This window comes from Trematomus bernacchii, unplaced genomic scaffold, assembly GCF_902827165.1.
Source record: "Trematomus bernacchii unplaced genomic scaffold, fTreBer1.1, whole genome shotgun sequence".
Classification (NCBI taxonomy): Eukaryota; Metazoa; Chordata; class Actinopteri; order Perciformes; family Nototheniidae; genus Trematomus; species Trematomus bernacchii.
In genome coordinates, this window is record NW_022987567.1 from 7663691 (window position 1) to 7677164 (window position 13474).

At 39.0% G+C, this 13474-nt stretch overlaps 1 pseudogene; it reads right to left on the reverse strand.

Moving 5' to 3' along the window:
- Nucleotides 1-1559: 1559 nt before the first annotated feature.
- LOC117478954 lies at nucleotides 1560-13132 on the reverse strand (annotated as a pseudogene).
- Between the last annotated feature and the right edge of the window lie 342 nt (nucleotides 13133-13474).

Genomic DNA, 13474 nt, shown 5'->3' on the forward strand with positions numbered 1-13474 from the left:
ACACAACTTTTGATCAGAAAACAGCAAAGGTAAGACATATTTGCCGTTTTGACACCGTAAAGCTAAGTTGTGTGTTGTCTTTGCTGGCTTTCGCTGCCGCGAGTTTTGATCGCACAGTGATGATATTTATACTATTGGAATCCGTGGAATCTCAGCTTTCATATGATACTTGTTTGTGCAGATCTGATGAATGTGCGTTAGCACTCTTTCGCTTAGTGCTAATTCAGAGGCTCAGCGTTAGAATTATGTTTTGTTTCGGTAAAAATAGTTCATATCGTCAGGTAGCTGAGTTTCTTCCCGTTAAGCGGGTGTGACACATTCATAGTTTGTTAAATGTTAAGAAGCCCTCAGACGCTGTTTCTTGCAAGATGTTGCCGCGGGCGGGGGCACCGGGCTTAACAGGTTAAAGAGAAGAGGCCCCAAGATGGAGCCTTGAGGAACCCCACATGTCATATTTGTCAACTCAGATGTGTATTTACCTGTAGAAACAACGTTTTTTTCTGTCCTTTAAGTAGGATTCAAACCAATTTAAAACTGTTGCCGAAAGTCCCACCCAGTTTTCCAGTCGGTCTAGTCATATGTTGAGGTAAAGTAATTAAGTACATTTACTCAAGTACTGTAGTTAAGTACAATTTTGAGGTACTTGTACTTTACTTGAATATTTCCATGTTATGCTCCTAACTACTTATACTCCACTACACCTCAGAGGTAAATGGTGTACTTTTCCTCCACTACATGTATTTAATCCCTTTAGTTACTTTACAGATTTGGATGAATGATGTGAAATATAATCAAGTGTTAAATCAGACTTTAGTTCCACCTGGAGTAAATCCACAAGCTACCCTGCAGTATACAAAGTCATTCAAACTAGCTGCACCTTTACCAGCATTGAGAACACTTTCATGATCAATCATTATAAAACATATCATATATATTATTCTGAAATGGACCAATCTGCACAATGACTACTTTTACTGTCGCAACTTTCACTATATTTTGATGATAATACTTTTATACTTTTACTTGAGGAACATTTTGAATGCAGGACTTTTACTGTAACAGAGTATTCCTACACTCTGGTACTTCTACTTTTACTCAAGTACATGATCTGAGTACGTCTACTTTTACTTGAGGAACATTTTGAATGCAACATTGATGAATTAAGAAAAAACATCTAAACTTCACATTGACATAACCAGGACAGAAAGTCACAGGAGGATTTTAATGCAGACCCTTGAGAATTCTCCGGTGGTAAAGCAGCCCACTGTGAGAGCTTTGTTAAATTAACAGTTGCCATGAATGTAGTAGTGTCCATGCTGATGTGCTATAGCTCCCCCATCTGTTGAACTGAGGGAATACAATCATAATACACTTTTTCAAACAAAGTAGTGCATTAATGTCTCCTTTATGATGCTGTCATGTGTGGTTTAATATAAAAGCACAATTAGCAGTAGGCTAGCATCTTAGCTTAGATTCCATACATGTAATGTGTTTGTTTGTTAGCACTACAATGTATAAAGGTCAATACAACACATAACATAATGAAACCGAGGAAATTGAATTGTATTTGCCATTCATTTATTTGTTCATGAACCAATAATAATTTAACACTGGTCATGTCCACACTGAAGTGCACAGCTGATGCATGTGATCTTTATTCGGGGATGATTGTGGGGATGATGTTGGGGAGGTTGGGTATTAATTGTTCCATTAAATCCACGAAAGGCATTCTCATATTCTCTCCTACATAGCTTTCGTTCATCTTAGAGTTGAGCTCCACAAACTTCTGTCCAGTGCTGTTGAATGTTGGCCAGGTAGCAGGCACGCTCAGTTCTCCTTCGTTGGGGTCCCTGGATGGATGGATATAAAGCAATCAAATAAAGACAGTTATAGTTTTCTACTTCAAATAAAGTCCCCTACGTGTATTGGGGTTACAGATGGGGTCCAAATCTAGCAAGCCACATGAATGTCTGGGAGCAAATTCATTTTATATGCTACACGAATACGGCCAGGATCCGTTGGATTTTGGGAATGTTGGGTTGCAGATTAAAATGTTCCAAAGGGGGGTTCGTTTAGCATGAAACTCTTGAAATAACTAAAGGATAAGTTAAAAAAGAAAGTAGAAAGAAAGTGAGTTCATAGAAAACTATTTCTGCTTAAAAGTGAGCAATGATTGAGAGTCAGAGCTAACATTTCAGATGTGTGTATCTCACACTGCACTGTCACTTTTATTCATGTCCTTTGTCTATTCATGTTTTATTATCTTTGCCTTTTAAATGGCCATTTTATAATATGTTTCTTAATGCTCTTAATGTCTTTCATTTTTGTAAAGCACTTTGAATTGCCTCGTGTTGAAAGTTGCTATATGAATAAACTTGCCTTGCCTTGCCTTCAATATCTAATTAAGGTTTGTTTGATTTCTGTGATGCTCCTATGTCTTGTATCGGAAGATTTTTACCCTGTTCTGGCGAAGTTTGTCCAGTAGGCGATCATGTAGCCAGAGAGGTCCCGGTGGTTACTGGCTGAAAAGATCAATGGTGTCGTAAAAGGCTTTCCGAACACGTAAGGCACATTGTCCGTATTGTCGGCTCCCATCCAGCTAGGGTAGGGTCTGATAATGCCTGACATATGGTTGGGCTCAGAGAAAAGGTAGAGGAGTAGGTACCGGCCAGTTCTTTGGAGAGAGACAAGGGAAGAAAAGGGATATGACAATGAGTTCACAACGAAGAAGAATTATAGTTTTCAAAATGTGTGCATCAATAAATGGCATTAGATGAGGTGCTATGGACAGTCTTGCCACTAATGCACATTTCTCAAAGTTATTGAAGTGACCGTTATTTTGTTTATATTGATTGTTGCTTTGATTTATGTCTTAATGTGTGCATATGTATAAATGTGTCTGTTGATTGTGTATATATAGGATATACATATTTGTATACATGTTTGTATACATATTTTTATATATATTTCAATTTTTTGTCATTCGGGATTGTGGGAAACAGTATTTCGATCTCTCTGTACACACAAACTGAAAGATTGACAATAAAGTTGACTTGAAGAGACATTATGATTGTTGAAGGAACCTGTCAGTGTTGACTTGGGACTTAATCTCTGACTCAAGTGCAAACAGTTGAGACTTACTGTCTTTGAAAACAGGTAGCCAAAATGTTACACCAAAGATAAAAAAAACAAGACACTAAAAGGAACTTTTAACCTTTTCAAAAAAGCAAACCTCATAAAAGAAAATCCCCTACTTAGTGCGATGACTTCCATGCATTTATAGAAAGGTATATCATATTCCAATTACTTGTTTATAGACTATTTTTGCACTATTGCTATTATATTCTATTTTATTTGTATTTACTTGCACTATTTTATCTGTTCTATTGTGTCGCACTGTTGGAGGAGCCTGTGACCTAAGATTGTAATTGTCTTACACTGTAGCTATGCACACATGACAATAAAAGTCTTGAATTTTGAAAGGTCACACCCTGGGTTTGTTCCTTAAATTCTAAAGCATGGTGTGGAACAAAAGGGCTTGTAGATAAACTGGAAGCATCTGTATAGCAAGATGTTATAATCACTTTGCGTTGTCAGCATGAAGCTTCAGAGCAGCCTGAGTAGAAGCCAGGAAGAGGAAGTCTGTTTCAATGTCCACAAGGGTTTTCTTGAGGCTCTCCTGGCTGGGCGTTGGTTCCCAGGTTGAGTTATATAGTGAAAGTGCAGCCTGCAAAGCAGCGTCGCCCTTATCCTTCGTGAACGCAACCAGAAGCTTCTCCACATCCTCGCTGCAATAAAGAAAGGTTTGAAAATAAGTTCTCATAAAACACAACTAACCAAAGTTGCTCTGGGTAGATCCATTGCAGAATTGGCTAATATTAATGTACACAAATTAACTAGTTGTTAATTAACATGCATATTAGCAGTATATTGGCTCTTTATTATTCATTATAAAACACGTATTAATGCCTTATTCTACATGACCTTATTCTACAAGTAATAGGCCATTAGTTGAGAGATTTTCCTCAATAACCCTCTAATTAGTGCTTATTTATTGTACATAAGGAAGTTGTTGATGGTTGACAGTCAGGTGATTATAACCTTCGTCCTGAAACTTGACATGTTTTGGTATGTGTCTGAACCTCTCTTTAGTGGTTCATTAATACAACAGATATTTCAACGTGTGCCTACTTTGTTCATGTACTGTGGAGGTTAATTTCAGTAGTTGTGTGCTATAATGTATTTACAAAGTGTGAAGAGGAGAAAACTTTAGAACTAGGGAACCTGTTCAGGTCTCAATTAGAGTCAAACTATAGCTTATTGGTTATGAACAAGACTTCACTTTAAAATAGGGAACATATTCTTAGATAGAAATACCTAATTTTGAGTTATTTAGACACAATTAACACTTATAGTTTCATGTCTTTTTACATAAGAATAGATCATATTAGTTAAGTGTTATTATGGGAGAATTACTATTCTTGTGGTACTACTGCCTTATTAGGCCCATATTGAGCAGAGCGTATTAAGACCAAAACTCATGTACAATATCAATCAACAACTTCCTTACGTTACAATAAATAAGCACTAATTAGAGGATTATTGAGGAAAAACTCTCAACTAATGGCCTATTACTTGTAGAATATGGTCATGTAGAATAAGGATTATAAGTTGTTTTAAAAATATTTTTTTAGTTATTGTGCTTTTTATCATGTTTTTCATTATTGTTTTATTATTGTACTCCCATTGTGTTATTTAATATTTATTGCCTGTACAGCACTTGGTCAACTGAAGGTTGTTTTTAAATGTGCTATATAAATAAATAAAGATTTAGATTGAGATTTTATAATGACTAATAAAGAGCCAATAATACTGCTAATATGCATGTTAATTAACAACTAGTTGATGGTGAATTGTGTAACTTAATATAAAGTGTTACCCAGAATTGTTAATGTGAACCAAATGGCATCAACTCACACAGGGACGGGCAACAGGTCGATGTTGACTCTTGGAATATCTATACTGGTGTTAGATGTATCCGTCCATGTCGTTGACTCCAGCGATGAAATCAATGTCCGCCGCATTGTGGAACAACTTGGACGGATGATCCGGCAGGAACCGGAAGGAAGTCACCGTGATGACAGGAGATAAATCCAGGTGGTAGACAATGGGTTCTGACAGGCAGATACAACCAGATGCTTATTGCTGTGTCAAATGTTCATATAATCATTTAAATAATATATATAGATTATGTCTTCTGATTCCCTTTTACTCATTTTAAATTGTATTTTAATGCTATATGTGTTTAACAGAGACATATGTTTAGGATTTACATTTCAGGAAGGGCAAAAGGTGGATTTGCAAATGGTTAAGGACTGGTTTATGATTTCCTTCTGGGGATGTTTAGATGATGCCTAAGAGAATGGATGGGCTGGGACCAGTTGGCTATTTTTGGGAATGAGATAAATACAAAATGATAAATATATTATTCACTGGGATGCCATTAAAACAATGCAGAAGGAGGGGGGTGCAACACAGTGACTTCTTCCTCTACATTGCCCTGATAGAAAGCATCAGAATCTATAAACTCAAAACGCTAATTGTATGTGGAGAGCAGTCCTTACCACTGGCTGAGCTGGACAGATTGAAAGATCCCGCCAGAGTTAGGGCTGCAGGATCTATCTCCTTCAAACAGGAAGCCATGTGCTCATCTGTGGGACAATTGACCTTCAGAGCACCCTGGGGAGAAGGTTTAGAAATCATCTTTTAGAATGGAAACAGACAACTTTAAAACCCCCATAGCGTTTCCAAATAATAATAATATAATAATAAATAATAATTAAAACTGTATTTATATAGCACTTTTCATACATCATGTGCAGCTCAAAGTGCCTTTACAAAATGGTGACACATCACAAGTTAATATGAACAACACGAAATTCCCCTCAGATCAGATGTTAAAGGAAACCTATCATGCTATATTTAAATGATATATTGTAGGGCCCATACCTATATAAGGTATATTTATACGTTTCTGTTTTCAAAATACCAAAACAGATCATGCATTTTAGCCATGCCTCATTTCGCTCTATGTGCTGTTTGCTGTCTACGGGTCTGATTCTGCTGACCACGCCCCCCTGCAGGAGAGGGGAGACGTGCTCTGATCAGCTGCTGGGCTGTCAGAAGAGGGGGAGAAATAAGAGATCTCCGTCCTCCGTGTTTTATTTATATAGAGAGTCGTTATTCATTTGTTTTAAAGCTTAATAAAATAACAAAGAAGACCTTTGACCGGCACTTTTCTAATTTTGTCCGGAAGATTTAAACTTTAACGGACATCTTGACCGGCGAAACTAAACTGAAACTGAAACTCTGCCACACGGGTCCCCTCGTTCCTTGGAAGAGGCGGAGAGGTGGGTGTTTGTCATCTGCTGGTGGACTAACCGGAGAGAATTACAGTGCTTGCCTCGACGGGGAGGGATTGCATTGAATTAAAGCAGCGGGGAGCAAACGCTTGCCTCGGGGAGGGAGAAAGAAAGCCACAGCGGGAGAATAAACAGAAGGGTAACCAAGTCAAGTTTGTGGCAGACTACAGCGCCACTTACAGGCCTGGCATATGTACTACAGCGTCTCCCAGCGCTTTCGAACGGCAATGGCCGTGGCTGTCTCCTCCTGATTGGTGGAGTTGGCCCAATAGCCGTAGCGCCACCGTTCCTGACGTCCAGGACAGTGTTCAAATCTGGATCAGTTTTTATCAGATCCGTTTGCAGCCCCCTTGTTTTAGAGATTTGGGTTATGGAGGAAAATAGCGAGGGTTGTGTTTTTCTGACACTTGGTGAGTTCCCTGAGAACACCGGGGACACATATTCATGTATAAAAGACGTTACAAAAGTGCATTTTGCATGATAGGTCCCCTTTAAGACCTTTACATACATGCAGCAAACCATAACATTTTAACAGTTTTTATAGAGGACACAAGGAGGGTAAAAGATATGATCATAAAAAATAATAAATAATGGTTTTGTCTCGGAAAGATAAGACACAAGACAACGTGAACAGATGCAACAATATAAAACCCTATAAATGAAGTGAACATGTAGGTACAACAGAAATACAAATAAAAGAGAATAATTCTAATAGAGGTTAAACGATTATTAAAATATAAAAAAAACTAAAAATGCTATTGAAACTGTTAAATAAATAATATAAGATAAAACCCTTTAAGACTATAAAATAAATAAAACAATATAAAAGTAGGTGGTTATATTTGTTGGTGACAAGACTTGCCCAGTTTGCAGGAATACTTTGAGGAAAGCTAACTGTTGATTCAACTCTTACTGGAGCTCTGTTTAAACTGTGAATACTCGATGATGTCCGACCAACATTTTCTGACATGTTAGTGACACATCAGACTGCTTGGGAGCAGTTAATAGAGCATCTTTATCCTGCTGAACGTCTGGACACTGCTCAGAGGAAAAAGGCCAAAGAAAGCTGAAATGATGACTCTAAAATGAGTCGGGAAACATCCAGAAAACAAGCCTAAATCTAAATGATCATGTCTGGCCTTTATAGGGAACAGATCTAAATACACTTCTGTTTTAAAGGTCACTATTATGCAAAATCCACTTGTTCATGTCTCTTCTACATCAACATGTGCCCCCCTCTTCTTCATGTCTCTTCTACATCAACATGTGTCCCCTCTTCTATCATGTCTCTTCTACATCAACATGTGTCCCCTCTTCTCCATGTCTCTTCTACATCAACATGTGTCCCCTCTTCTTCATGTCTCTTCTACATCAACATGTGTCCCCTCTTCTCATGTCTCTTCTACATCAAACATGTGTCCCCTCTCTTCTTCATGTCTCTTCTACATCAACAATGTGTCCCCTCTTCTCCATGTCTCTTCTACATCAACATGTTGTCCCCTCTTCTTCATGTCTCTTCTACATTCAACATGTGTCCCCTCTTCTTCATGTCTCTTCTACATCAACATGTGTGTCCCCTCTTTTCATGTCTTCTTCTACATCAACATGTGTTCCTCTTCCTCTATGTCTCTTCTACATCAACATGTGTCCCCTCTTCTCCATGTCTCTTTCTACATCGACATGTGTCCCCCTCTTCTTCAGGTCTCTTCTTCATCAACATGTGTTCCCCTCTTCTTAATGTCCTCTTCTACATCAACATGTGTCCCCTCTTCTTCATGTCTCTTCTACATCACCATGTGTCCCCTCTTCTCATGTCTCTTCTACATCAACATGTGTCCCCTCTTCTCCATGTCTCTTCTACATCAACAGTGTTCCCCTCTTCTCCATGTCTCTTCTACATCAATATGTGTCCCCCTCTTCTTCATGTCTCTTCTACATCAACATGTGTCCCCTTTCTTCATGTCTCTTTCTACATCAACATGTGTCTCCCTCTTCTCCATGTCTCTTCTACATCGACATGTGTCCCCTCTTCTTCATGTCTCTTCTTCATCAACATGGTGTCCCCTCTTCTTCATGTCTCTTCTACATCAACATGTGTCCCCTCTTCTTCATGTCTCTTCTTCATCAACATGTGTCCCCTCTTCTATGGTCTCTTCTACACTCAACATGTGTCCCCTCTTCTTCATGTCTCTTTCTACATCAAAATGTGTCCCCTCTTCTTCATGTCTCTTCTACATCAACATGTGTCCCCTCTGTGGAAAGAGACTCTGAAAGTCTCAGGAAAAAAGATTCTCTTTATGTTGTCATAACGATGTTTTGTCTTGTGTAACCATTAGCCAATCAGCAACCAAGGTAACCACCCCCCCCCCCCCCCCACCTTATCACCTGAATCTCCTCCGAGAGCACCATTGTGTTCTTTTGAACCAAATCTCTCTCAGAGGGGCGTGGGGAGGGGCTCCTTATTTTCATCTAAAGTAACAGCCAGAGAATCAGCACTTTGGAAACAGGGCTGAAACAGAGGGGATTATGGGATGCTGCAATGATCTGTTTGGTGTTTCAGCCCATCAGAGACAGGTTTCTGTGTATATATGAGACCTATAATATATTTGATGAAAAACAGTTATAATAGGGGACCTTTAATGTTTTCTAAATATATTCTCATCTTAACTATTCTAAAAGTTCAGTACAAGGAAATAAAACACCGTGAGTAAAGTGTGATGTACCTCCACAGCGTACAGGCGGGGGTCCTTGTTGATGGTCCATGGGCTGACGGCCACACCGCTCTGGGGAGATGGCTCTCTTGAAAAGTCCTTTGTGTGTGAGGATCAGAGTCTGAAGTGAAAGTTAGAAATAATTTCATCTCAATAAATATATCTACAGAGATGGCAAAAGTACACACATCCTTTCCTCAAGTAGAAGTACAGATACTCGTGTTTAAAAATACTCTGGTAAAAGTAGAAGTACTGACTAAACTTCTTTACTCAAGTAAAAGTAAAGAGGGCTTTGAAATGTACTTCAGTAAAAAGTACCCATAACTAGCAGCTGTTTTAAAGAGTACCTGACCTCCCTTTATATTAATAGAACAATAATGTCATTGTTAGCTAATGAATGTTTCCATGCTGAACAACGGCAACATGACAACGTTTTCATTGGTCCCTCTTCTTTAGAGAAGACCAGGAAATGATGGATACACGGATCGTGTTCAAATCAATAGGCACACAATGACTCTAAATAATAATGATCACGCCACCAAACACACATTCAAACTAAAGGAACCAGCCTGTTTGGAAAATGTAAGAAGTAGAAAGTACAGGTATTTGTGTTCAAAATGTAAGAAGTAGAAAGTACAGGTATTTGTGTTCAAAATGTAAGAAGTCAAAGTAAAAAGTTGTTAGAGAAATAAGTAGTGGAGTGAAGTGCTGATAGCAGAAAGAAGTACTTAAGTACAGTAACAAAGTATTTGTACTCCACTACTTCCCACCTCTGTATATCTATCAGCTCACACAATGAGTACCTGGAGGCTGACACTCGCTCCACCTGCTGAGTTCCCGAAGATTGTGATGTTGTCGGGGTCTCCTCCGAATTTGCGGATGTTCCTGTGCACCCAGGCGATGGCAGCCTGCTGGTCCCAAAGACCGTAGTTTCCTGAGAGAAATCAAATGTTTAACTCCATCCCGGCAGAGATGGAAAAGTACTCAGATTGTGTAATTGAGTAAAAGTAGAAGTATTCAGATCTTGTACCAGAGTGTAGGAATACTCTGTTACAGTAAAAGTCCTGCATTCAAAATGATACTCAAGTAAAAGTACAAAAGTATCAGCATCAAAATATAGTTAAAGTACCAAAAGTAAAAGTAGTGATTGTTTGATTGGTCCATTTCAGAATAATGTATATATGTTTTATTAATATACATCTCTTTGGCTGTGAGAAATTAAACTGTCACCAACCAGCAAGTTCTGGTTCTCCAGTGCTCAGGAAGCCCAGAGAGCCGACACGGTATCCGATTGAAACCACGATCACATTCCCTCTGTCGGCCAGCTCCTGCCCGCTGAACTGAGTGTATTGCAGGGATCTGACAGACCCATCGAAGCTTCCAATCAAGAAGGCGCCGCCAAGAGATCCAGACCATGACCGGCATATCGGAGGACACTGGAACACAGAGAGCATTAAGGTCACCTATTATGCAAAATCCACTTCTTCATGTCTTTTATACATCAACATGTGTCCCCTCTGTGTAAAGAGAATTCTGAACGTTTCAGGAAACAAGATTCTCTCCCTTTTTCCGTCCTGATCCATATAAAAACCTGTCTGGAAATGAGCTGATCAGATTTTTTTTTTGGCTTGTGTAACCATTAGCCAATCACCAACCAAGGTAAACCCCCCCCCCCCCCCACCTTATCACCTGAATCTCCACCATTGTGTTCTTTTAAACCAAATATCTCTCAGAGGGGCGTGGGGAGTGGCTCCTTATTTTCATCTAAAGTAACAGACAGAGAATCAGCACTTTTGAAACAGGGCTGAAACAGAGGGGATTATGGGATGCTGCAATGATCTGTTTGGTGTTTCAGCCAAACACTTCAGATACGTGTTTTGTATATATCTGAGACCTGTATTGATGATATTAATGTTGTTGATTGGATCTAATATGGAGGACACTTTGTTTACCTGAGCCGTTGTGAGGAACCCAGATGTTGAGATACAGACAGTCCGTGCTGCCTGTGGTCGTGTTAAAGTCAACCTGCACCTGGAGGCAAATGTCCTTAAACGCATTGGCATCCAGAACATCTGTTGACACACACACACACACACACACACACACACACACACACACACACACACACACACACACACACACACACACACACACACACACACACACACACACACACAGTGTTAGAGCAATGAAGGGCTTAACGAAATTACCAGGTTTTCATGATCCATTACTTCCATTGCTGGAAAAAGTGTTCAGATACTTTACTTAAGTAAAGGTACTAATACTATACTGTAGAAAAACTTGGTAACACTTTATATTAAGGTACACAAATTAACCATCAACTAGTTGTTAATTAACATGCATATTAGCAGTATGTTGGCTCTTTATTAGTCATTATAAAACACTTATTAATGCCTTATTCTACATGACCATATTCTACAAGTAACAGGCCATTAGTTGAGAGTTTTTCCTCAATAACCCTCTAATTAGTGCTTATTTATTGCAAGTAAGGAAGTTGTTGTAGGCTACATGAGTTTTGGTCTTAATATGCTCTGCTCAATAATGATGTGAAATATCATCAAGTCATAAATCAGCATTTAGTTCCACCTGGAGTAAATTCACAAGCTACCTTTGAATCTGAATTGAATTTGAATATCATCTCAGTCGGTCTACTCACCAACCCAGCTTGGGTGAGGCTTTGGTTTCATGAAAGTTTCAGGGACGTCAGCAAAGGGAATCCCTCTGAAGACGTCCATGTGGCGTCCGGACGCCAGAGGGATGTTCTCTCCCCGAACCAAACCTCCCTCTGTGTTCACCAACCCGAGCTACAGCAAGAAAACACACATTATTCAGTTTGATTCAACATAGAAGTACACAATGAAGCAGATTCAGGCCAATGAGTCAATGAAAACAGACCTCAGGATCCCTGATGAAACTATACATTGGGCCTTAACAAAAATCCATTGCAGTTTAAAGTGGACCTATCATGCTATATTTGAATAATATAGTGTAGGACCATACCTATATAAGGCATATTTATATTTTTTTTTTCAAAATACCAAACAGATCATGCATTTTAGCCATGCCTCATTTTGCTCAGTTTGACAATTTCTAGCTCTGTTTTTGCAAGGGCTGATTCAGTGAGAACAGCACCATCTACTGGCCCTCTGGCATATGTACTACAGCGTCTCCAGCGCTTTCGAACGGCCAATGCCGTGGTTTGTCTCCTCCTGATATGGTGGAGATTGGAGTTGGCCCCAATAGCCGTAGCGCCACCGTTCTGACGTCAGGACAGTGTTCAAATCTGGATCAGTTTTTATCAGATCCGTTGTGCAGCCCCTTTTTTAGAGATTTGGGTATGGAGGAAAATAGAGAGGGTTGTGTTTTCTGACACTTGGTGAGTTCCCTGGAACACCGGGGACACATATTCATGTATAAAAGACGTTACCAAAGTGCATTTTGCATGATAGGTCCCCCTTTAAGTTTTAATTAAATGTAATTGTAGTCCACTTCATTATTTAAGAGCTTTAGCTACTTTTAACAAAATGCATCTCTAAATGATTTAAATGTTTTATAAAAAGTCAATCAAAATGCTACTTGATTGCAACAATATTATCTAGAAATGTCACATACATAAATGTAATTATAAACACACATAAAGGCCATTTCTCTGCACCATTAGAGTACTTTTTACTTTTTATACTTCAAGTGCATTTAGCGGATAATATGTTGTACTTTTACTTAAGTAAGATTTTGAATGCAGGACTTTAACTTGTCATTGTAATGAAGTATTTTGACAATAATCTATTGTTACTTTTATTAAGTGAAGCATCTGAATACTTCTTCCCCCACTGACTTGTAGAGATACTGACAGAGAAGTTAAACACAGTTATTAGAAAACATTTTTGTGACACTTACAGAGATCGCAGAGACCGTCTCCAGAAACACAGCGATGGCCACCACACTCTTCATCTTCCTTCTCATCATGTTGACGGTGAGTGATTTGCTTTCGGATGTCTGCCGGACTTTTAAAGCAGAACCACGCCCCCGTACATCACGCTGACCAGTGGGAAGGACATTTAAACAGCTGTGTCCACAACCACTTTCATCATTACTATATCTGGGATACCCTTCAACATTGTAAAAAACATACATATGCTCAAACTAAAATATTTCCTTGACCCTTGCCTTGATGTGGGTGTATGTGTGTCCACCTACGCTCCTGAATCTGCCAGCATACACGTGTCCTTGACTTCATAGTCAAGGACACGTGTCTCCTGCTGTCTCCTGGTACTCATCTGAGTAACTCACTAAAAATGAAATACTATATGACAGTAAAAC